The sequence below is a fragment of the Odocoileus virginianus genome, chromosome 3, assembly GCF_023699985.2.
Source record: "Odocoileus virginianus isolate 20LAN1187 ecotype Illinois chromosome 3, Ovbor_1.2, whole genome shotgun sequence".
Classification (NCBI taxonomy): domain Eukaryota; kingdom Metazoa; phylum Chordata; class Mammalia; order Artiodactyla; family Cervidae; genus Odocoileus; species Odocoileus virginianus.
Window position 1 is genome coordinate 31,898,060 of NC_069676.1, and position 23,712 is coordinate 31,921,771.

Sequence of the window (23,712 nt, forward strand, 5' to 3'; positions counted from 1 at the left end):
CCCAAGATGTACTGCATACCTATTGTCCTTTGACTTTTCTTCGTCGTCTTTGAATTCCTTTGTCTCCTTTCTTTGTCCATTTCTTACTTTATTCTCATGTTTTTTAATTGCTTTCCTCCTCATTTTGGTGGATCCCATTCTCCAGTGGCTTCCTGATAGAAGGTATGTGGGAGATAAACTTTTCAAGAATTTGCTTGTCTGAAATGCCTTGATTGATAATTTTGATGAAGATAGTATTGGAGTTTAGAATTTTTTTTTCTTCATAAGACATTATTTCCTCTACTTCCAATTTCCAAGATTGCCATCAATAAATTCAGTGTCATGTTGAGTCCTGATGCTTTATTGTTTTCTGGGAGCTTTTTAAAGGTTTCTTTTTCAAATGTATTCTTTTTAATGGCTGAGTAATATTCCATTGTGTATATGTATTATACAGAGTGAAGTAAGCCAGAAAGATAAACACCAATACAGTATACCAATGCATATATATGGAATTTAGAAAGATGGTAACAATAACCCTATATGCAAGACAGAAAAAGAGACACAGATGTATAGAACAGACTTTTGGACTGTATGGGAGAAGGTGAGAGTGGGATGATCTGAGAGAATAGCATCGAAACATGTATATTATCAAGTGTGAAACGGATCGCTAACCCAGGTTGGATGCATGAGACAAGTGCTCAGGGCTGGTACACTGGGAAGACCCAGAGGGATGGGATGGAGAGGGAGGTGGGAGGGGGGTTCAGGATGGGGAACACATGTAAATCCATGGCTGATTCATGTCAACGTATGGCAAAAACCACTACAATATTGTAAAGTAATTAGCCTCCAGCTAATAAAAATAAATGAAAAAAAAAATAAATAAAGCTTTCTTTTTCATCCAGTGATCTGAAATTTCACAATTATATGTCTTATTGTAGATCTTTGTTCTTTTATTGTGTGGCGTACTTGGTTCCTTTCAATCTAGGCACTCATCTCCTTCAGTTCTGAAAACCTTTTTCTTGTATTATTCTTATTTTAGTTCCCTCTTTTTTTCTCTATTCTCTCTTTCTAGAATTCTTATTAATTAGATATGGGAACTTCCATATTTATTTTAATTTTCTCATTTCTCTCTTGTTTTCCATCTATTTTGCAGTCCTGTTGTTCAGTCATGTCTGACTCTTTGTGACTTCATGAACTGCAGCATGCCAGGCTTCCCTGTCCTTCACTGTCTCCCACAGTTTGCTCGAACTCATATCCATTGAGTCAGTGATGCCGTCCAACATCTCATCCTCTGTCGTCCCCTTCTCCTCTTACCCTCAGTCTTTCCCAGAATCAGGGTCTTTTCCAGTGAGTCAGCTCTTTGCATCAGGTGACCAAAGTATTAGAGCTTCAGCTTAAGCATCAGTCCTTGCAATGAATAGTCAGGGTTAATTTCCTTTAGGATTGGCTGGTCTGATTTCCTTGTGGTCCAAAGGATTCTCAAGAGTCTTCTGCAACACCACAGTTCAAAAGTGTCAATTCAACATTCAAAAAACTAAGATGATGGCACCCCATCCCATTACTTTATGACAAATAGATGGGGAAAAAGTAGAAACAGTGACAGGTTTTATTTTCTTGGGCTCCAAAATCACTGTGGATGGTGACTGCAGCCACAAAATTAAAAGACACTTGCTACTTGGAAGAAAAGCTATGACAAACCTTAAAAAAGCAGAGACATCACTTTGCTGACAAGAATCCCTGTAATCAAAGCTATGGTTTCTCCAGGTAGTCACATACGGATGTGAGGGTTGGACTGTAAAGAAGGCTGAGTGCTGAAGAATTGCTGCTTTTTAGTCCTACCTTCTGGTATATTTTATCACCCTTATCTCCCAATCCATATATTAAACTATTTTTTTGGCTAACATTTTTATTTCCAAGAGGTCTTTCTTTTTCTGTGTTATTCTTTGATTATATTAATAACACATTATTCTTATTTCACAGTTACAGTATCTTCTAGTAGAGCTTTAGTTATAGTTTGCTGTTGTTTTAATCTGTGCTCTTATTTCTTCTGAGTGCCTTTTTTTCTCTGTTAGTTTTGATCTCTGTTTTTCATGTCAGAGACCTTCCTCAAGTTTCTGATAATCTTTGGCCCTTTGTTCATATTAACAAATGAGACATAAAATGCTTAATGATGACATTTCTCTATGTACAATTGAGGCTTATGTATTGGGGAGCTTCATAATAGGATAGAAAGGCAATGAGCAGGTTTTTTCACTTTGGTATAGCCAGATAATGTAGCTATTAACTTAGAAGTTCCATTTCCTCAGAAGAATCTTTAGTTTCATGCATGGATGGAATAAATGTGACTTCTAGCATGCTGGTAGCTGAGTAACGCAAGGCGGGCTGGAGGCCTCATCTTTCTGTATGCAGAATTTAACTTGATTATTCTCAGTACAGTGCCTCATTCAACCATGCAAAGCTTTCTAGAAAGTAAACTTACTGTCTTTTGCCAGAATGTGTAGGTTGGGGTGAGGGGTAAGAGGATTCATTCAGCTGCATAGAACAGAGATGGGATCTTCCAACCAATCCTCAAAACTTCTAGACAGTGCCTCTAGTTTCTAAGTCCTTCTAGGAGAAATCTGTATTGTGAGTTGAGCTTTCTAGTCACTTTACTTCTTTCAGACCCCTGCTTCTGACCCCATTACTTGCAAAATTGCAATTTTCTGTTATCTCTAATAATACTGTCATTTTTGTGGGGTTGGGACAAAGTAGTGATAAATGTGTGTATGTAATATACTGTGTTTAATGAGTCATGTAGAATTCTTTATTTTTCTAAATTATCTAATTAAAAATTCATATTGATGTATGTATTTTAATAATTTAGTAAAGAAACACATGCATGTAATTTATACACACATATTCGAAGGTGTGCTCAAAATATTAACTGATGGAAGGTGTTGGATAAGAAACACATTAGAAACTACTAATTTAAAGATACATAGTTAAATTTTTGAAAAATATTTGAATATTAAGATGGAAGTTGAATTGAGGATTTCTTAAGTCAGAAATACTAAAAATATTGCAAGAGAAAAACATAATAAAGTTTGGTTGTATTGCTTTGTATGCACATAAAAGCAAGTATACTAGATTAATTACACAGCTTTTTAGGAGGTATCATTGGGTGGAAATTTTAAGAAACATATTTAGCCTCAGTTTATGAGAGAATTTTCTTATAATTAGAACTATTCAAAAATGAAATTTGCTACTTTAAGATTTTATTTTTACCTTAATAATCTGTGTTTTCCCCCTCTTTTCTTTCATCATGCACATTTATGTCAAGTTTCCAGAGCTATTGTACACGAGGTTTTGCTTTTTGGTGATTTACTAGGCTAGAAAAGTTTTAAAGTTCCTCCTAAGTCTGATCTATTATTTATAAAAATCAGATATAAAGTTGTAAAACACTATATTAGGGTCAGTTTAAATAAGCAAAACAGAATGCAGAGTACTACTTACGTGTATAGTGTGTTTTGTAGTTATAACTTCATCTTTGCTGTTAATACTTGTGGCTAAAGATTTATCTGATTGGTATGACTTACAGAAGGTGTTCCTCAACAGGGCTTCTGCACAGCTCCTTGACAGTTTGAAAGAAATGGCTTGTCTTGATGGGAAAGACATCCATCCATTCCACTGGGCTATCTTTCATGTGGAATGAAAGTAATTAGATGTCTGGCTTTAGTAGTAGAGTATTAAGTCTTATCTTGAGGACACCCAAGGTTTATGTGATACCCAGGCATCAGTCAATTAGACTGAGAGGGGAAAAAAAAAGTCAATTTTATGAGTCTATCTACATGAGTCAGGCATTTGATTATCCTGAGAAAACAGGGGTCTGGCTCCTTTCAGTGAAGCTTTCCTTCTGCAATCGATTAACTGCTGACTCTTGTTCTATTGACCCTCACTAATTTTGTTGCCTGGTCTGTCATTCCTTATCTGGAGTGAGAGGGAGGCTCCTCTGTAAATATCAACAACTGTTGAGGTTAAGGGAGGCACCGTCTATTCTGGGATGGATCTTCATAGTGTGTGGCTGTGTGGAGGGCTGTTCTTGAGCTGCTCCCTAACACATTTTCTAATACGAAGTTTTAAGTTCCTACTCTCCCTTTTATACATAAAGCAGTTGTTGGACAACCATCATCAGTATAGATATTTACAAACTAGAATTTGACTTTGTTGTTACTTCATTCTTTTATTTTTATATTATTAGTTACATTAATAACTAATATATTATTAATATATTAGTTAATTAATTGGTTATATTCTTACTAATGTAAAGTCCTGCCTTTATATGGAAATGGAGTTTAGAGACTCAATAAATTATTTCTTCCTAGCTAAAGATTAGCTGGTGCTATTTCATTTTACCCTGTTTCTTTGTATCAAAAAGATGTAGTGGCTTGTTGAAAACAACAAACTTGACTTAATTATTTAATTAGAATAAATAATTAGAACACTCACAGTCTAGTGCTGCTGGTTTCATGTTATTTGTTGGATATTATTTGAACCTCTATATCTATTCCCTAAAATTTTGTCTAAAATTTGTTTGTTGGGTTGAGTCATATCAGATTTCTGTAATTTTAAAACAAAATTTCTGAAGTCTAGCTGAATTATATGTTAGCTATTAGACACAGAATGAGGAATTCAGTGGGACAGACTTCTTTCTGACCGAGCTATCTCTCCAGAGTGGCATACAATTCATTACTGCTGAATACTTCTTCCCTTTTCACCTTAAGTCAAACTGAAATGTGACATTTATAAATTGTGATGCATTTAGATCCAAAGAAGTTGGACATTCTAGAAAGCCAGGCAGTGTAGGCTTAAGAGTACAAATTTGATTCTATTTTGACTGTCCCACATAATATGTGGAAAATGGAGCTGCTAAGAATTTAGTTCTCATCTGAGCCTGAAGAACTTTATCCTTTGCTTCTCTCTTGACACGTAGCTGTAGTCTTATTGAATGAAGTCATGTGACAGTTCCTGAGCATCCTGTTTTATTTCTCATTTCTACACCATCGCTATTTCCTCTATCCATTATTATCTTTTTAGTTAACATGGCAATTTTTCAAGACAAAGTTGATGTACTTTGATATATTTGTTGGCTTTGAAAATTCTAATGAGCCAAAGTAGGGTAGATAACTCCTTCCTTTATGCCACCCCCTATCAAGTACTACAACCTTTGTTACACTGTGTAGTTATTTTATTAACATGCAAGTCTCTCTTAAGACTCTGCACTCCAAGTGCTCAATAAATGTTGAATGAATGCTATTTATTATGTCTAGAATGTGTTGCATCAGTTTTCAATTGCTATATAAATCCCTAGATTTACGGGTGAAAGCAACTCTGATTTGTCTGCACAGTTTTTTTGTTGGCCTCACTTGATCTCACTCATGTGACTGTGGTCTGCTGGCATTTTGACTGGGGATCAGAGGGTTCTATATAGCCTTTTTCATGTGTCTGGTGCCTCAGTTGGAACAGTTGGAGTGACCAGTCCTCTCTCTCTGAGATCTTTCATCTGCGCTCCTTCACATGATGGTGGGCTAGTCCTAATGAATGGATGCTTCTAAAGCCTCCATGATGTCATATTTGCTGGTATTCCCTTGACCAGATCAGGTCACGTGGTCAGGCTCAGAGTCAGTGTGGGAAAGGACTGTACTGGATGCCAGGACACGTGGTTCATTGGGGGCCACTAATGTAATAATTCAGGATGTTTACTTATCTCCATGGTCTAGCTTTTAGAGAACTTTGTTCAAAACTCCCTTTTTCTGCTCTAAAAAGCCTTCCATGTTCCCACTAAAGATTTTTTAATGTGTTTCTATTGCTCATAGTCCTCAATTATCTCACCTGGAAGCAGCAGTGAGGTGTTCATCCAAAACTTGGAGAATGTATTCATTTTTTACTTCAGCTTACTCCAGAAAAATTTAAGGCAGCAATTTGGAATAAAGGGTGTAGGGTCACCTTGGAAACTTTAATTGTATAGCATATAAGATTTAGTACTATATGTACTATAAGGTTTAGTACATATTGATTCAAAATTCAAGTCAGTCTTTACCGAAGGTATCAATAGATCTAAAAGAAATATGTTGTTTTTCAAATTTCAGTTTTGAAAATATAAAAGCAAAACCCCTGATACTCTGTGTTGATAAGGGCTCAGGGAGAAGGGCACTCTTGGGTGCTTGTGGGATTGGAATTGGAATTGTTCTCCAAAGCCATTTGGTAGTCTGTATTGAAACCTTAAAAAGCTCATTTTGTGTCAGATCCAATGATTCCACTTCTAGAAAATTATTCTAAGGGAATAATTGAGACAGTTTTGCACAAAGATGTTTATTGATGCATTATTTATGCAGAGAAAAGGGGAAAAAAAATCCAACTTGGGAAATGATTTTTTTCAACAATGAATGATGATTGTTCCATGGAACAGTTATGTAATGGAATATTATGCCATCAATAAGAAGTGCTCTATAGGAAGAAATTGCTATGACTTTGGAAATTACTCACAATGTAAAATGTAAGTGATTCAAAGGTATATAGAGGATTAATTCAGTTCTGTAAAACCCTGAGTATGTGTGTATGTTTAGTGATCACAAATGTATTAACACATTTTGTTTGGCACTAGGGTTTTTTTGTAAAGAGGAAAGACATAGTCACTTCCCTCACTCTGCTTACAGATTTGTGGGAAAAATAGATGCTGAATGGCTTTGATGCTGATGGGGTAATAGCTATATTTACACTGGAAAATGGAAAGACTTGAGAAGAAAAAGGAGCAAGCCGGAGAGCTTGTTGGTTTGAAAAGACTGAGTGAGTTTTGAAGGGGTTAGATGTATTTTGGGGGTGGGAGAGAAATGTAGGTGTGAAATATTAAGAGAGAATAAATCAAATGAGGTAAAAAGATTTTAAAGAATTTCTACTAAATATATTCCTGCTTTTTCTTTTCCTTTTTTTTAAAATAAGGACTTTTGCAAACATTTAAGTTACTTTTCAGTTATTTTAGATGATGAACTGAAATATCTTTAGATATGACACCACACTGACAAGGAACATTCCAGAGCCCCTTGCTTACCATGGGATACATATACATATGGGCTTCCTGGGTGGTGCTAGTGGTAGAGAACCCAGTTGCCAACACAGGAGATGTAAAGAGATGTGTGTTTACTCCTTGGAGAGGACCCCTGGCAGAGAGCATGGCAACCCACTCTAGTATTCTTGCCTGGAGAATCCTATGGACAGAGGATCCTGGCGGGCTACAGTCCATAGGATCACAGAGAGTTGGACACGACTAAAGCAATTTAGCATGCACACATGCATGTGTGTGTATATATACACATCTCTCTATGCAAATGTAATAAATGTTGGGGGGAAATGTATTCCAGTATCTAGGAGGTGATTACAGGTAATTTAAATGTTCTTAATTTTTTTTGCAGTTGTAAAAGTATGTACATACATTAAAATTAGATATACTTAAAAAATGAGTTAATGAGGGAGTAGGTTGGTCAGCAGGGAAAGCATGCCGTTGTCTTGACCAGGAGTAGGGTGACTGTCACCTTAATGACTCAGATATTCTCAGCAGGTCTCACTAGTATGGAGATGGATTCTTCATGGTGTCATAGCCTGAAGTCATCAAATGTGTGTTGCATTTAAGTCATTGCCCTAGTTTTAACTCTATAGTTATCTATATATATTTTTTGACTATAAGCAAGGTTGAGAACGTGTAGGAAGTTCTGTTTTCAGAAGCAGGTGAGCACATTGTGTCATTACAAGCCCTCTGTCCCTAATCCTCATGACAATGCATGTTTCATTATAAACTGGGTGCATGCTGAGTCGTTTCAGTCATGTCTGACTCTTTGCAACCCCATGGACTGTAGCCTGCCAGGCTCCTCTGTCCGTGGGATTTTCCAGGCAAGAAAACTGGAGTGGGATGCCTTCTCTGTTCATTATCAACTCATTAGTTAGAATTTGGGGTTATGCATTGGTTGGTAAGCTCAGTTAATATAAGTTAATGACACAGAGACAGATTCATGCTCAGTGTGCTGACAAAATCAGATTTTTGAACTTTCCAGGGAGCAGGCCAGGCCTTGTATGTGGAAATTTACCAAGGTAAGTCCAGCCTGAGAAGCTTCTTGGCAGTTTGCCATGTGACCTGTTCTGTTAACACTTGCACCTGAATGTGTGTTCATTTTCCTTACTATTCAATATTATTTACTTAAACTTTATAGAACCCTGTCTATTTTCTTGTTTTTCTTACCAGAAGGAAGAACCTTTGAAAGCAGATAGTTCTTTTTTATTTTTTAGCATGTAGCACATTACTGGGCATAAAGTATGTATTTAATATTTATTGGAAAAAACAAAATACATTAATTGAGGTTAATTACTGCACATATTTAACCATATGTACAAGGGAAAATATAGATAGATTTCGGAACACTCACTCTTTTGAGTTATTTATACTTAATGTTAATCTAATAATCAAATAAATGCATTTATAAAGTATTATTCTATCTTCTCATCCCCTGTACAGTTCTCTGGGTGAGCATTGCTGTAGAGTTATTAGAGGTGAGGGATGTTTATGGTGATATCTGTTCTGTTGTAGTATCATTTGTAAGAAATGACAGGACTGGGTGGATGTAGCTAAGGTAAGAAATCAGTCTATCAGCCTTAAGTCTGTTCCTATGACATTTTCTTTTGTTGTTTTAAAAGTGTACTCTTCCATAAAAAATATGTAAAATGAATGCATTGACGGCTCAAGAATGAGGAGAGTGCTGGCATTTTTGGCCCTTTTTCAGTAAAACTGATTGAAACAGATGGAGGAGAAAGGTGAATACTTGTGATCTCCTTTCAGTCGGCCTCTGTTGAACTCACTTGGCATGAAATAAGCCCTGCCTGCAGAGAAGGCTCCTTTAGGAGGCCCCTCAGGTTTCTCCTTCATCCAACGGGATTTCTTTTTTACTCTGAGTAACGCTTTTGTGCTCTCGGGAGGAAAACAGCTAACAGGTTAGATGTGAACAATGGGCTCCACATGTATTGTGCAAATTTCTCAAATTTCATTTGTACGAAACTGCTCTATGACATTTCCTCCACTCCAGCTATGGTCTGTACCTCTGGGGAATGTGGGCACTGTGGCTAGGTCAGCCCTACAATGAGGCTGCTTTCTTGGTTTCAATAGGCACTTTATGCCCATTCAAAAAGAAGCACTTTGAAGGCTTGCTCTCTCTCCATCTCAGGGCATGTGAGCAGTGCTGTGCAGAGAGAAAGAGCCAGCTTGAGTTGAGCCCAAGGGAATCAGACTAACCTTTCTGAGGGATCTCAGAACTGGCTCTCAGGCTGACTGGGGGACACAGGACATGTCTGAAATAGCTTTGACTGTTTTACTCATAGATAGGGTTTGTTTTTTATTTTTTTGCATGTTTTGGGTTGGAGCCCTAGTTCCCCATTAAACTGTTTCTATGTATTTTATGCACAACATTATATAGGCCATATATAATAATTATATTTTTTAAAAAATTGTAGGATAATTACAATATTGTGATGGTTTTTGCCATACATCAACTTGAATCAGCCATAGGTATACATATGTATGTCCCCTCCCTCTTGTACCTGCCTCCCATTGCAGCATTATTTATAGTAGCTAGGACCTGGAAGCAACCTAGGTGTCCATTGATAGAAGAAGGGATAAGGAAGTAGCGGTACACATACACAGCAGAATATTACCCAGCTATAAGAACATTTGAGCTATAAAACATTTGAGTCAGTTCTAATGAGGTGGATGAACCTAGAGCCTTATTATATAATAATTATCTTTGAGAATAGTCCTCAAGAAGAATTTTTGAATTATCTACCATTTCAAGCCCATTGTTTTTCAGCCTTTGCAATTTTCGGGGAAAGTTTTTGTTCTAGAGGAAACGTTTTATAGTAGATTTCAGTGAAAAAAAATAAGGAAAATTTTAAGAAAAAACTAAAGTTTTAGTGAGAAAAAAAGTAACAAAAATTTGGTGAAATTAATAATCCTGATTTGAGGGTTATAAGAAAGCAAGAAGAAACATTCCATTCTGTTAGATTACAGATGCAAAAGTCAAGAAGGACGTGAGCAGGTAGAATTTGTGATTCCTGAGGTTTAGCAAAAGAGGAAAATAGAGTCTAGAGGGAAAAGTATTAACTGATGCATAGTCGTATTGGCTCTGTAAACATACATTTCCATAGGGTAGCATCTCGTTTATATGAAATCATGATAGCTAGTGACTTTGGTGGTTATTCATAGGAAACCAACACAAGTGGGCTTAAGCAAAAGGAGAATTTAATGGCCGTTAATAGTGAAAGGTAGTAAGGGCTGTTTGATGAAGGGACTCAGATAGTGTGACCAGAGCTCTACTTCTCTCCATCTCTTTGTTTCTTCTTCCTTCAGATTGTCTTCCCTGCATGGGCAGCAACATTGCTGCACCTATTGCAGCCTCAGCGCTTCACTACCCACTGCCTCTTTTCCACATGATCCTGAAAACTTTTTAGATTCACTCTGATTGAACTGGTTTAGATCACATGCCCATCCTCTTCCCAATCATGAATATGATTTAGAGAAATTCTATGCATTGATTGCCTTAGGTCTGGGTAGTTGACTTCCTCTGGGGCCTGGGGAGCCCTGAACTGTCCAGTGGACTGAAAGAGAGCAAGGGGTAAGCTCTGAAAATTAAGGGTATAAGAAAGTAGAATGGAAGCTGGAAAGGCAATGACAAATGTCTGTCATGTCTATCAAAATCTTATTTTAAAACATGTAATTTTCTTACCTTCTTCAATAGTTTATAATTATGGCTGATTCGCATTGTATGGTAGAAACCAACACAACATGGTAAAAATTAAAAAAGAAAAAATAATTTTAAAAAATGAAAAAAGAAAATTTTGTGAAAGCCCTACCTAGGTAAATAAAATTTACTGTTTTTAGCAATTGGTAAGTTTTTCAAATTTCTATGCTGACTTGTGTGAAGGTAATCATATTTAATATCTTCCTCATATAGGCTTTTTAGAAAATGTTTATTGAGAAGGCATGGACTAAATAGGAATTTGTATCTTTTATATCCTGTCTTTTCCATCTTAGTCATAGAGATGTACAGTGAACCTCTCACAAATTGCACTTCCTGGGTGGGATGGAATGCGCTCTTCTCAGATAGACTGTGGATTATCCTCTACAGGAGTAATACCTGTGGGACAGTAACTAAATCAGGATCAGGTCTAGGACCTTGAATTGGAATGAGAAGACCCCATCCAGTGGCCCTGGCCACCTGAGTTAGCCGGGAGCCTCCCGACTCTCACGCTCCACCTCTTGACTTTAGGAGTGAGTGACCGTCACAGGTCGGTCAGCTTGGTGAATCTCTAATCTGTTTTCTGTAGACTCTTTGTATAATGTTCCTTCTCCACCATATCTCTTTCTTTCTTTATGTTTGATGAAAGATACTTGAGTCCTATTCATGTCTGAATTTATGTAAACGTTAACCCGGTCCACATTTTTTCCCTTACCACAATACCTTGTCAGTGATTACCTGCCTCTTATTAGTCCAAGAGGCTTCCCTGATAGCTCAGTTGGTAAAGAATCCACCTGCAATGCGGGAGACCTGGATTCAATCCCTGGGTTGGGAAGATACCCTGGAGAAGGGAAAGGCTACGCACTCCAGTATTCTGACCTGGAGAATTCCATGGACTGTATAGTCCATGGGATTGCAAAGAGTCAGACACGACTGAGCAACTTTCACTTTTATCAGTCCAAAACTTGAGGATTCAGTGGCTATTTAATCTTTATTAACTCTGCTATGCCTACAGATGTGTTTAAGATATGAAATAATTCAGTTATTAGAAGAAACACCAATATGGATGCAGTTTATAAAGATTGTAAAGACTTAATTGAGGCTAGTAGTCTTAAAATTTAATCCTCTTCCATATTTTCTTAATAACTTTTCTTTAATTGTAAACTTTAACATTCTAATGCCCTCATGGATTTCTAGACTACTGAAGCTCTTTCTGTGCAGATGACCTCAGGCTGTTGAGCTTTCTTAGTTTTGGTATTTCTCTATTTCTAATAGCTGTCACTTCAGAGAACTGTCAGTGTAACTGATTTTAGGATACCACTGGGCTTTCATCTTATTTTCCAAGATAAGGAGAACTGAATCAGCTTGCATGTTGCATATAATTCAAGTGCACGCATTTAATGCACTTATTTTGGAGTATTGAATTTGGTTTTCTGAGTGTCATCCTTCTCTCTCTTCTGATATGTTCTGGGTTCTGGGTGTGAAAAAAAAAATGGCAAGCAGAAATTGGATCTTTGCATCTTGCCAATGGCAGATGTCTAATTTTTACTGTGAAGGACCTAGGTTAAAACTAATTTAGCAACTTCATGCTTTCTGAATGACCAAATGGTTTTCTTTCAGTCATTCTGTTAATAATATTTTCAAATTATGGAAGAAACTCACTGAGTGAATGCATGTTGGTTTTGCTGCTGGCATAGAGATGTGAAATAAAACAGTAACAAGTGGGCCTGGCTTTTTGCTGAACCATGATATGAGGGCCTCGGGGACCCCCACACATCCCCTCTTTTGCTCTTTTCCTGTTTCCTGGGCCCCATTCTCCACCTGTGTTTGCTTCCAGATATGCAGGGCTCTCAGGACACTCTGCAGTCAGGGTTTGTCGCTGCCCACCAAGGTCTTCCAGCTCCAGGCAGTTTATCATGTCCTCGTTTGCTCTTCCAGCCAGTCATCTAAACTAGACAGAGCAGATTCCTAATCTAATTGGACAGAACAAATTCCTTATCTTGCATCTGGATCCCACTAGATGCCACTACTAGAGATGAGTGCCACTTCCAGAACTAAGCCTAATGAAAGTTTTAATGCACTGGGATGCCTAATATATTATTACTCCTGAGGTTGCTGGCATTTTGATAAGAAACTCTTAAGGACCATTTAGATTTACAGCAAAGGAATGATCATCCTAAAGTGGAATTTCAGGCAGATCTATGGTCCAGTTGGCTTAGAGGAGGCAGCTTTCTCTGTCTCCTCTGGGGCCGACAAATCCCTTTCTTCCTAGACTTTCTTCATATCTCACACCTTCAGTAGGGTTTCTGAGAACCCCTCCCCTGCCCTTATTTCCAGGCTGTCAGGAAATTCCTTTCCAGCTGTGTTCCTGCCAGGTCCACATCCAGGTTTGTCCTGTTTGCGATGGTTCCCACCGATTCTTGGAAGGATCTCCCTCAGATACAGTCCTATTCCAGATCCGGTCCTCCTGTCATCTTCAGTTGACCATTCTGAAGCCACATTCTACCTGTTCTGTTATAGAGTCCTGTTGCCTTCCATCTGGAATTGCTCCAGAGATGCCATATCTATCATATGAGCTTACTCTGTGAGTATTAACATCTCCTTGGGGCTGCTGACTCTCCCCCCAGGTTTTCTCATTTTCCTACCCCCTTCTCTCTAGTTCTGGCTCTCTGTCTCCCACTGCCTTGCACTACCCACTCAGCCCTGTAGATATTGCTGCAAACAGTGGAGTTCCAGTACAGAGCATGATAAGTGCATGTGGATGACACAAAGCCTTTTGTAGTAAACGAAAATTCATGATTTGGACCTCTGTTACCCAACAGAGGTACACTCATTCCACTCTATCACAGATGCACATCCCCTCCCTGGCTCCCCCAGAGTCTTCATTTTTCGAAGATAAAACATTTCATCCCTCCTAGGATAGGATTACCAGATTCTTCATCATTCTGACCATTTTCTTACAGGGAAATCCACTTTGTCAATGTCTCACTGAAATTTTGGTGTCCAAAAAGGAACAAAATATAGGCAGCATGAGAGGTCACACAAGTGTTTTATCATCCAGGCTGTATTTCTCCATCTTGTCCATGAAAATATCATGGGAGGCTTTATAAAAATGCCTTGCTGAAATCTTTGCATGGATTTACCATGTCAAAAAGGAAATTGGGTTATGTGATATAAAGAATACATACAATCACACATGGGACAACAGTTACACATTATAACTTAAATGTGCAAAAAAAATTAGTATTCTTTATTTTCCATAGATGATATCATCTTGCCCTCAATCCCATATTCCATTTGGAAGCAGGAAAAATAAATCTAAAGCTTATCAATTCTTGGTCTTGGTAAGTGAGTCTCTTCTGTTTTTAAGTAGTCTCTGTTAGGTGAGCTCAGTATCTTCTGGATAAATATTTATTCAGATCCACGACGCAGACTTCTTACCAGAAAGGGTATTTCTCTCCTTTCAAAGATTTGCCTGCTACTTCCTGATCCCTAGGGTGCTATATGGGCATCAGTGAGGGGGCCTCAGGTAGTTCGTCCTTGTCGGGGTCTTTGCGCTGTGTTCGGGGTCTTCCCTGGTCACTGTGGAGATGTTCCTTATCTCTCAGTCATTGGATGTCCTTCTGGCATCTTCTGATGGAGTCTTCAACAAGGCTCACTATGAAGCATCTATCTGCTATAAGTTGTAGCCCATTTTCCCACCCTGAAGGGTCCAGGTAAAAAGTGTGGAGACACAAAAGATGACAGTGAAATGATGACCGCGTGGGGTTAAGAATGGGTCACACTATTGGCTTGGGAAGAGTTGAGTTAGCTGTCTTGGCTCAGGCCAAAGGAAAAGTTCCTGCTCAAGCCAGCCTTGGATCCCCTCATCCATTTTGGCTGGGGGCTTGGGGGAGGGGAGCGAGCTGTAGAGGAGTGCTTCTGCACAGCTGTGATCTTGATGTGGAAATCTGTGTTTCAGGTCTTCAGTTTCAGAAGTGGGAGGATTTCAAAGTAAGGGCTCATGTGCAAGTTTATTTGTGAGAGCAAACCGACCTTTGTTGTCATGGAAGCAGGGGACAGAGTGGACAGAGCACAAGCTTGGAGACAGAACTGGGTTTATTCCAACTGACTCCCTGTTGACCCTAGAAAAGTTTCTTAACCTGAGTTTCATTATCCATACAACAGGGGTAATAAACGCCTATATGATTAAACGAAAACAACGTTCATCAATAAGTGACAGCTATAATTGTAAATCATAACAATGTCTTCCCAGCACAAACACTGGTTTTCTAACATTCTGAGGAGATTACAGCTTCCTTCTTTTACCATCAGTTGGCTTCATTAAGTATGACATTTCCCCCTAATGCAACCATTTTTCTTTGAGACAAATGCCTTTTTTTTCTCCCCTCAGAGGGATGTGTTTCTTCTTCCTGCCAGAGCCCAGGATCCCAGTGAACATCCTTCCACTCTCTCTCCTTGGAATACTGGGCCACACTGGCCCTGCATCATTGCCATCATTACTCTGTCCAGAGAGGCCTGGTAGAAACTCCTTTGTGGCTTTTTGACGTCAATCCCAAGGATGTTTAAGATGGATTAAGAATAGTCCTCTAATAGTTTTTACTTTTCAGGAAGTCAAATGTTTTTCAAATCAGAAGCAAAGGTATTTAACACAGGTAGGCCAGGCCCACATGTTTGTCAAGGAAGAGACAATGAAATTCTCATTTCCCCCACTGTAGTCTCTCAGATATTTCCCACTGGGCCTCATCTACCTATCAACGCTTTAAGCCTTCTCTTCTTGAGATGTCTTGGCCAGGCCCTGCTCTGTTCTATATCCAGAGAGTAACTGAGGATGAAAGGCAGGCAAGGCAGAGAGATCCTACTGTGAAGAACAAGACCATTTCTATCCTTGTGATTGTGTAGTTGGGTTTTTTTCAGCAGGTTCTGGGTATTCCCTCTACTTACTTGGTGGTGGTAGTGGTTTAGTCACTAAGTCGTGTCTGGCTCTTGTGATCCCATGGACTACTTACTTAATCTAATTTCTGCAGTAAAAGTTACAAAACACAAGGATGGCTAGTTTTCTACCAGTATTTGACCCCTAATGCTAGGGGGTTCCCAGGTGACACAGTGGTAAAGAATCCAGCTGCCAATGCAGGAGATGCAGGTTTGATCCCTGGGTTGGGAAGACCCCCAGAGAAGGAAATGGCAACCCACTCCAGTGTTCTTGCCTGAAAAATTCCATGGACAGAGGAGCCTGGTGGGCTACAGTCCATAGGGTTACAAAGAGTGGGACATGGCTGAGTGACTGAGCGCTCACGCACACATATACACACACACGTACCAGAGGCAGCATGGCTCTTGTCAGAGAACAAAGAGCTCCTTTCCTCTTTATCCTGGGAAAGTGGCTCCAAATAGTGATGTGTATCTTAACCTCCAATGACTGCCCTCTGCCTGTCTTTGGGGTGTGTGGTGAGAGCTGCAGGTGAATGGGGGATTAGTAGCACAGTCATATCTTTCTTGCTCACAGAGAATTCTCAAGCTTTTGAAGCCAAGAAGTGGAATTAGACTGATCCTGGTCTTTCCAAGGTGGCTAAAACCAATCAATCCTAAAAGGAAATTAACCCTGAATATTCACTGGAAGGACTAGTGCTGAAGCACCAGTACTTTGGCCACCTGATGTAAAGAGCCTACTCATTGGAAAAGACCCCAATGCTGGGAAAATTGAGGGCAGGAGGAGAAGGGAGAAACAGAGGATGAGATGGTTGGATGACGTCACAGATTCAATGGACATGAGTTTGAGCAAACTCTGGGAGATAGTGAAGCCTGGTGTGCTGCAATCCATGGAGTTGCAGAGTCCAACATGGACTTAGTGACTGAACAACAACAGATATGGTCTAAAGAAGCATTTGCAGTTTTAAAAGTTCTGTCAAAGGTAACATGGTCTGGAATCTCCAGAACCTGTAGAGTTCTAGAGATCTCTGCAGATCTTTTACTGCTCCTGCTAAGTCACTTCAGTCGTGTCCGACTCTGTGCAACCCCATAGATGGCAGCCCACCAGGCTCCCCCCGTCCCTGGGATTCTCCATGCAAGAACACTGGAGTGGGTTGCCATTTCCTTCTCCGATGCATGAAAATGAAAAATGAAAGTGAAGTCGCTCAGTCATGTCCCACTCTTAGCGACCCCACGGACTGCAGCACACCAGGCTCCTCCATCCATGGGACTTTCCAGGCAAGAGTACTGGAATGGGGTGCCATTACCTTCTCTGGATCTTTTACTAGGAGTCCATAATTCTACAATACATATTATTCACTCCCTGGCTTGCAGAAAATGAGGCCAGCATGTGACGAGGGGCATGCTATAGAAGCAAATGACCGGAAGGTGGCACTAGTGGTATTTATAAGTTTGCCTCTGCAGAGCATTAGGTAACTGATGCAGCACTTGCTCCCTTCCAACTGCCTAAAAGTGACACAACTGTGTTTTCTTAGCACAGTGTTACACAGAGCTTTTTTGGTGGGTTTCTGCTTTTACCCAAGCCGTTGCATCCTACCTTCCTGCTGTGTGAGGAGTGTTACAATGAATTCAAAGACCGGAAGGTTTTGTTTGTTGAAATTTGCTTTATGTATTTATGATGCTTTCTATTCTTTGAAGCTTTGACAAAAACAGCCCCCAGTTCTCTGGGAAATGAGAGAACTCGTTTGTTTAGCAACTGTTTGCCCACTTTGGAAATGTTCCAGAGGTCTAGATGCAAGGTTGTTATTGTCTGTCCTGTCAAGCTCTTTGCTGTCAAGGCTTTTAATATTCCTTGTGTGAGTTTAATGTAAAAAGGCACCAAGTTAATGCTGCTTTTACATGACTGATAGACTGCCTCATGAATAAGTAACTCTGTCTATATATTTTTAATAGGAAAAGTACTTACTTAAAAGGAACTTGAAAGCCACCAAGAAACTTGGGAGAAATTCAGCAAGAAGCCTCCCTGACTGTTCTACTTTGTTTAGCAAAAGAAGGTTTTTCAGAGAAAGTAGTTGGCAGCCATCCTAGTAATGGCAACAAAGAAACCCATCCTCTTATCCATTTGCTTGGAGCATTTGGGAAACAAGGAGCTGCCGGTCATGAGGGGAACTCCAGCAGAGATTGTAGATTTTCCTGTAAGGATCCAAATAGTGCATATTTTAGACTTATAGATCATTAGGTACCAGTTGCTGCTCTGCTTTGCCACTGTAGCTCAAAAGCAGCCACAGATAGTATGTAGCTGAGTGAGCATGGATTTGTCCCAATAAAACTTTTATTTACAAAAACAGATGGCACCGGGAGATTGGGGTTGACATATATATACTATTGATATGATGTATAAAGAGATAACTAATGAGAACCTGTTGTATAGCACAGGCAACTCTATCCAATGCTGTGTCCTGATCTAAATGGGAAGGCAATCCAAAAAAGAGGGCATGTATTTATATGTATAATTGACTGCTATATACTAGAAAGTAATACAACCTTGTAAAGCAACTATACTCCAATAAAAAATGATAAATGAGAAGAAACTGGGCTTGGAACAACAGACTGGTTCCAGTTGGGAAAGGAGTATGTCAAGGCTGTATATCGTCACCCTGCTTATTTAACTTATATGCAGAGTACATCGCAAGAAATGCTCGTCTGGATGAAACACAAGGTGGAATCAAGATTGCCTGGAGAAATATCAATAACCCCAGATATGCAAATAACACCACCCTTATGGCAGAAAGTGAAGAAGAACTAAAGAGCCTCTTGATGAAAATGAAAGAGGAGGGTGAAAATTTGGCTTAAAGGTCAACATTCAGAAAACTAAGATCATGCAATCTGGTCCTGTCACTTTATGGCAAATAGATGGGGAAACATTGAAAACAGTGAGAGACTTTATTTTGGGGGGGCTCCAAAATTACTGCAGATCGTGACTGTAGCAATGAAATTAAAAGACGCTTATTCCTTGGAAGAAAAGTTATGACCAACTTAGACAGCATGTTAAAAAGCAGAGGCATTACTTTGCCAACAAATGTCCATCTAGTCAAGGCTATGGTTTTTCCAGTGGTCATGTATAGGTGTGAGAGTTGGACTATAAGAAAGCTGAGTGCAAAAGAATTGATGCTTTTGAACTGTGGTGTTGGAGAAGACTCTTGAGAGTCCCTTGGACTGCAAGGAGATCAAACCAGTCAATCCTAGAGGAGATCAGTCCTGAATATTCATTGGAAGGACCGATGTTGAAGCTGAAGCTCCAATACTTTGGCCACCTGATGCGAAGAACTGACTCATTTGAAAAGACCCTGATGCTGGGAAAGATTGAGGGCAGGAGGAGAAGTGTATGGCAGAGAATGAGATGGTTGAATGGCATCACCAACTCAATGGACATGAGTTTGAGCAAGCTTCAGGAGTTGGCGATGGACAGGAAAGCCTGGCGTGCTACAGTCCATGGAGTCACAAAGAATCTGACATGACTGAGCAACTGAACTGAACTGATTCATCAATGGCCATAGTTTGTAGACCCCTGAGCAGGGAAATGGAAACTTAATTGTTCCTTCTCTGTTGTGAATGTTTCCTTTTTTTAAAAAGTATTTATTTTAATTGGAGGATAATTACTTTACAATATTGTGGTGGTTTTTGCCATACATTGACATGAATCAGTCACGAGTGTACATGTGTCCCCCATCCAGAACCCTCCACCCTCTTCCCTCCCCATTCCCTCCCTCTGGGCCATCCCAGGTCACTGGCTTTGAGTGCCCTGTTTCATGCATCAAACTTGGACTGGTGATCTATTTCACATATGGTAATATACATGTTTCAATGCCATTCTCTCAAATCATTCCATTCTCACCTTCCCCCACAGAGTCCAAAAGTCTGTTCTTTATATCTGTGTCTCTTTTGCTGTCTCGCATATGGGGTCATCGTTGCCATCTTTCTAAATTTCATATATATGCATTAATATACTGTATTGGTGTTTTTCTTTCTGACTTACTTCACTCTGTATAATAGGCTCCAGTTTCATCTACCTCATTAGAACTAGTTTAAATGTGTTCTTTTTATTAGCAGAGTAATATTCCATTGTATTTATGTACCACAGCTTTCTTACCCATTCATCTGCTTATGGACATCTAAAGTTTCTTCCGTGTCCTAGCTATTGTAAACAGTGCTGCAATGAACATTGGGGTACATGTGTCTCTTTCATTTCTGGTTTCCTTGGTGTGTGTGCCCAGCAGTGGGATTGCTGGGTCATATGGCAGTTCTATTTTCAGGTTTTTAAGGAATCTCCGCACTATTCTCCATAGTGGATATATTAGTTTGCATTCTTACCAACTGTGTAAGAGGGTTCCCTTTTCTCCACACCCTCTCCAGCATTTATTGTTTGTAGACTTTTTGATAGCAGCCATTCTGACCTGCATGGGATGGTACCTCATTGTGGTTTTGATTTGCATTTCTCTGATAATGAGTGATGTTGAGCATTTTTTCATGTGTTTGTTAGCCATCTGTATGTTGTCTTTGGAGAAATGTCTGTTTAGTTCTTTGGCCCATTTTTTGATTGGGTTGTTTATTTTTCTGGTATTGAGCTGCATGAGCTGCTTGTATATTTTTTAGATTAATTCTTTGTCAGTTACTTCATTTGCTATTTTCTCCCACTCTGAAGGCAGTCTTTTCACCTTGCTTATAGTTTTCTTTGTTGTGAAAAATCTTTTAAGTTTAACTAGATTCCATTTGTTTATTTTTGCTTTTATTTCCATTACTCTGGGAGATGGGTCATAGAGGATCTTGCTGTGGTTTATGTCAGACAGTGTTTTGCCTATGTTTTCCTCTAGGAGTTTTATAGTTTCTGTCTTACATTTAGATCTTTAATCCGTTTTGAGTTTTTTTGTGTGTGTGTTTGGTGTTACACAGTGTCCTAGTTTGATTTTTTACAGGTGATTGATCAGTTTTCCCAGTACCAGTTGTTAAAGAGATTGTCTTTTCTTCATTGTATATTTTTGCCTCCTTTGTCAAAGATGAGGTGTCCATAGGTATTTCTGGGCTTCTATTTTGTCCATTGATCTATATTTCTGTCTTTGTGCCAGTACCATACTGTCTTGATGACTTTAGTTTTGTCGTATAGTCTGAAGTCAGGCAGGTTGATTCCTCCAGTTCCATTCTTCTTTCTCAAGATTGCTTTGGCTATTCAGGGTTTTTTGTGTTTCCATACAAATTGTGAAATTATTTGTTCTAGTTCTGTGAAAAATTCCATTGGTAGCTTGATAGGGATTGCATTGAATCTATAGATTGCCCTGGTTATTATACTCATTTTCACTCTATTGATTCTTCTGATTCATGAACATGGTATATTTCTCCATCTATTTCTGTCATTTTTGATTTCTATCATCAGTGTTTTGTAGTTTTCTATATATAGGTCCTTTGTTTCTTTAGGTAGATTCATTCCTAAGTATTTTATTCTTTTCATTGCAGTGGTTAATGGGATTGTTTCCTTAATTTCTCTTTCTGTTTTCTCATTGTTAGTGTGTATGAATGCAAGGGATTTCTGTGTATTAATTTTATATCCTGCAATTTTACTATATTCCTTGACTAGCTCTAGTAGTTTTCTGGTGGAGTCTTTAGGGTTTTCTATGTAGAGGATCATGTCATCTGCAAGCAGTGAGAGTTTTAATTCTTCTTTTCCATTCTGGATTCCTTTTATTTTTCTTTCTTCTATGACTGCTGTGGCTGAAACTTCCAAAACTATGTTGAATAGTAGTGGTGAGATTGGGCACCCTTGTCTTGCTCCTGACTTTAAGGGAAATGCCTTCAATTTTTCACCATTGAGGAAAATGTTTGCTGTGGGTTTATCATATATGGGTTTTATTATATTGAGGTATGTTTCTTCTATGCCTGCTTTCTGGAGGGCTTTTTTTTTTTTTTTAATCATAAATGGATGTTGAATTTTGTCAAAGGCTTTCTCTGCATCTATTGAAATAATCATATGGTTTTATCTTTCAGTTTGTTAATGTGGTGTATCACATTGATTGTTTTGCAAATATTGAATAATCCTTGTATCCCTAGGATAAAGCTCACTTGGTCATGATGTATAATATTTTTAATATGTTGCTGGATTCTGTTTGCTAGAATTTTGTTGAGGATTTTTGTGTCTATGTTTGTTAGTGATATTGGCCTGTATTTTTCTTTTTCTGTGGTGTCTTTGTCTGATTTTGTTATTAGGGTGATGGTGGCCCCATAGAATGAGTTTGGGTGTTTGCCTTCCTTGGTATTTTTCTGGAAGAGTTTGAGTAGGATAGTTGTTAGCTCTTCTCTAAATTTTTGATAGAATTCACCTGTTAAGTCATCTGGTCCTGGGCTTTTGTTTGTTGGAAGATTTTTTATTACAGTTTCTATTTCCATGCTTGTGATGGGTCTGTTAAGATTTTCTATTTCTTCCTGGTTCAGTTTTGGAAAGTTATACTTTTCTAAGAATTTTTCCATTTCTTCCAAGTTGTCCATTTTATTGGCATTTAATTGCTGATAATAGTCTGTTATGATCCTTTGTACTTCTGTCTTGTCTGTTGTGATTTCTCTATTTTCATCTCTAATTTTGTTGATTTGATTCTTCTCCCTTTTTTTCTTGGTGAGTCTGGCTAATAGTTTGTCTATTTTATTTATCTTCTCAAAGAACTATCTTTTAGGTTTTTGTTGATTTTTGCTATCATCTTTTCTTTTTCATTTATTTCTGCCTTCATTTTTATGATTTCTTTCCTTCTAGTAACCCTGGAGTTCTTCATTTCTTCTTTTTCTAGTTGCTTTAGGTGTAAACTTAGGTTATTTATTTGATTTTTCTCTTGTTTCTTGAGGTAAGCTTGTAATGCTATGAACCTTCCCCTTAGCACTGCTTTTACTGAATCCCATTGGTTTTGGGTTGTTGTGTTTTCATTTTCATTTGTTTCTGTGCATATTTTGATTTCCTTTTTGATTTCTTCCACGACTTTTTGATTATTCAGAAATGTGTTATTCAGCCTCTATATGTTTGTAGTTTTAATAGTTTTTTTTTTCTCCTGTAGTTGACATCTAATCTTACCACATTGCAATCAGAAAAGATGCTTGAAATGATTTCAGTTTTTTTGAACTTACTAAGCCTCGATTTATGGCCCAGGATGTGATCTATCCTGGAGAATGTTCCGTGTGCACTTCAGAAAAAGATGAAATTCATTGTTTTGGGGTGAAATGTCCTATAGATATCAATTAGGTCTAGCTGGTCCATTGTATCATTTAAAGTTTGTGTTTCCTTGCTGTTTGGTTGATCTATTCATAGGTGTGAACAGGGTATTAAAATTCTCCCACTATTATTGTGTTACTGTTAATTTCCCCTTTCATACTTGTTAGCATTTGCCTTACATATTGTGGTGCTCCTATGTTGGGTGCATATATATTTATAATTGTTACATCCTCTTCTTGGATTGATCCTTTGATCATTATGTAGTGTCCTTCTTTGATCTTTTCATGTCCTTTATTTCAAAGTCTATTTTAACTGATATGAGTATTGCTACTCCTGCTTTCTTTTGGTCTCCATTTGCATGAAATACCTTTTTCCAGCCCTTCACTTTCAGTCTGTATGTGTCCCTTGGTTTGAGGTGGGTCTCTTGTAGACAGCATATATAGAAGTCTTCTTTTTGTATCCATTCAGCCAGTCTTTGTCTTTTGGTTGGGGCATACAACCCATTTACATTTAAGGTAATTATTGATAAGAATGATCCCATTGCCATTTACTTTGTTGTTTTGGGTTTGAGTTTATAAACCTTTTCTGTGTTTCCTGTCTAGAGAAGCTCCTTTAGCATTTGTTGAAGAGCTGGTTTGGTGGTGCTGAATTCTCTCAGCTTTTGCTTGTCTGTAAAGCTTTTGAATTCTCCTTCATATTTGAATGAGATCCTTGCTGGGTAGAGTAATTGGGCTGTAGGATATATTCTTTCAT